Source organism: Seriola aureovittata, chromosome 13 (assembly GCF_021018895.1).
Source record: "Seriola aureovittata isolate HTS-2021-v1 ecotype China chromosome 13, ASM2101889v1, whole genome shotgun sequence".
NCBI lineage: Eukaryota > Metazoa > Chordata > Actinopteri > Carangiformes > Carangidae > Seriola > Seriola aureovittata.
In genome coordinates this window covers 20,601,477-20,604,526 of record NC_079376.1, presented here as the reverse complement: position 1 = coordinate 20,604,526, position 3,050 = coordinate 20,601,477, and positions in this window count along the sequence as shown.

Here is a 3,050-nt window from a genome sequence, read left to right as displayed (position 1 = left end):
AGTAATATGTATGTCATTTTCTTTCATAGGTTTTACTGTTTGAGTAAAATGGTGGACAGCCAAATTTCAAATTGTTGCACAGTTCAAAGGAGCAGCAGACATTTTGACTTCACACAAGTGGAACTAATATTTAATTCAATTCAATTCCGTTTTGTTTATATAGCACCAAATCATAGCACACATGATCTCAATGCACTTTACAGAGTAAGGTCAAGACCTTACGATATTATAGAGAGAAACACAACAGTTCCCACAATGAGCAAACACTTGTGGAGCGAGTAGAGAGAAAAAAAACTCCCTTTTAAACAGGAAGGAACCTCCAGCTGAAACAGACTCATTATAATGATGCTTAGCTCCATTTTCAATGTCTCAGTAAACCAGGTTAGTTAGAGAATATGCACGGTAGGACCCTGGAAATGACTCATCTAGTCATCAATTAATTATTTGGGAGATGTCCACAGCCTGAGAAGAAGATTGTCTTAGAGGTACAACTCACCGACAAATATTCCCTCCAGAAGAACCAACGCAATTGTCCATTTTGGAGGTGAAATGAAAAAACGTAACGTGCTGTGACCTACTGGAAGATAGAGCAATAACTTACAAATGACTTTTTGTAGAATGAACTCACGCTCGTGGTCAAAAGCTATAAAATCCCCACCCCAGCTGAACCACTTGAAGAAAAAAGCTTTGGAAAGTTGTGAGTAAAGCCTGAAAGTGTGATTGAAAAATACAGCATCACAAGATTTTCCCAGAACATAATAAAGCATATAGTCTTTTAGTAGCAGTTTTCCTTTTATTTATTCTAGGTGGGGAGAATGAGTGTTATTCAAGTTTGATGCTGACATTTTTTGATTGAAACTGGTAATGCCAGCATTCAGTGCTTAGAATCAGTATTTTTCAAACGTGAAAACTTGAACCTTGAGGGCTCACAAGAGCAGTGTTAAGGTCTGACAAGCTGAATCTCAAATTAATATTTTCCTTCCCATTTTCCCTTCAAATGTAGTTTTAAATAAGCGTTTTGAATGCAGTGCACTTCCTCTCTCCTTTCAGCAATAAATCAGACCAGGCTGAATTATGCCTCCAAACAGTACTTGTTAGTATTCCTCTCTATAATAATCCACCAACATATCTGTGTGGATGAATAATTCTGTATACTCTAGGTAGATTGATCTGCTGTTAGAGCACATTTGAAATAGCTGTCTTCATCAGTAGGTAGCTACAGTTTCTGTATATGGAGGGAAAGATGAGGGTTTGGGAGCTTTTGCCAATGTCAGTTTGTTCTATTGCTCTATTTTGGGAAACTCTGTTATACCTGTGTTAGATACAGTAAGACAGATGGGGCACTTAGTCAAAGCACTTTAGCTCCATAGTCCAAGTAAATTACAGTCCAATGCTTCTGTACTTCTGAGCACCAGACCTGAAATAGCAGTCCCTTTCTTTTAATAATAAAACAACTGCTCAAGATGATGATGCGTCCTCCCATTGGTGTTCTGTAGGTGTGGTCAGTAAAAGACAGTTATGAAACAAGAACACAACAATAACATTAAGTTATTCATTGTTACTCAACCCTGGAGTTTAATGGACACTGTAGCTATAGTTACAGGTGTGTCCAATAAAGAAACTCTTGGCAATATTTGATGAAAGGAGCTATTGGTAAGTTTTGCTTTTGCTACATAGCCAAATTAGCAGCTGGAAACATGTGTTCAGCATCAAACTTCATTCCTTCAATCATCAAGAGCTATGTCCAGTGGTGGAAAACAATGCCAACGTTAACTCTTGTCTCTATCACGTCTTTTCCTCTACTGAAGTTAGCGTGATAACCAGCTATCCCCAGCCTGTCTTGTCACTTTCTGATAGCGACTCACTGTATCCTCCAAACTACCCTGTGTAGGGCGTGTTATACCCTCTAGTAACCTCTTGTCTTGTAAATGAAATGATAGCCAAAGCTCTTATCATGCTATGATCACATGTCAAACTGTTAATTTAAAGTCCCAATGAGATCAATAATGACTTCAATTGATCATCGCCTACACACAAAATTATATGATTTTGACCTTCATCCAAGATCAAGAAACTCAATTTTGCATGTGAAGCCCGTGTGATATGGTGGAAGGCTGCAGATGGGAACAATTATTTGCGTGGTTATTTCTCCTAAAATGAATGCACTGGGAGTCATTAACCAACCTCTGAGGAAATAAATCAACCCAAGCCACTACAACTGACAGAGGACCATCACAGCAGACAGGGGGAGCGTGCAATACGGAGCAGCTGGTCCAGCAGATTCTTGTACCAGAGGAGGTGAAGGGTGGAGGCTGGTCTGATACAGCTGGTCCAGATGTTTCCTTGGTATCTCATGGTAATTGGGTTGTTGTTGTAGCCTAAAACTGGTTCCAATTAGTTCTCAATTAAAAAGACTGCAAACAACATACCTCATTTGTAATTCACTGAACTTCCCCTTTGTAATGAGTGTCAGTGTCTAGCTTCTTAGAATTATTACAGCTATCATCATTAAAGGTCACACTTGGTCTCTACTGCATCGGCATGTTTAGAGGCAGATAAATTATCCGCTCTGTGTGAACCAACACATTCTACATAGTGAATCACTTACAAAATGACTGATCATTATTGATTCAATTGTCCTTTCTTTTCATTAGTTAAAAAAAAAGTAAGGTGCAATTCACTCACGGTACACAAGGCGCACACGGACGATGAGCAAAGTGCCGTTCCAGGCAGGGCCGCTTGTTTGATAAATAACACGTATGCCTGCAGGCACAGAATGTGTCTGAAGCAAAGTGCAAAAGTATCAGTAAATGTGACCCTGGGTGTCTACATGGAGGCCATGTGTCATAACCAATTCCAGCTCCAGTGTGATGGACAGACAGGAAGTGGGCAGCAGGGAGACAAGAACCAGACTCGAGAGACACAAACTCAAACCTTGCCTCAGGCTTCTCTGCAATCTGTGCGTGTCTTCTACCCCCCCCCCCCCCCCCCCCATCTCCTAAGTGACAGCATTGAACACACTGACCAAGGCTTATTGGTGAATATAAAAT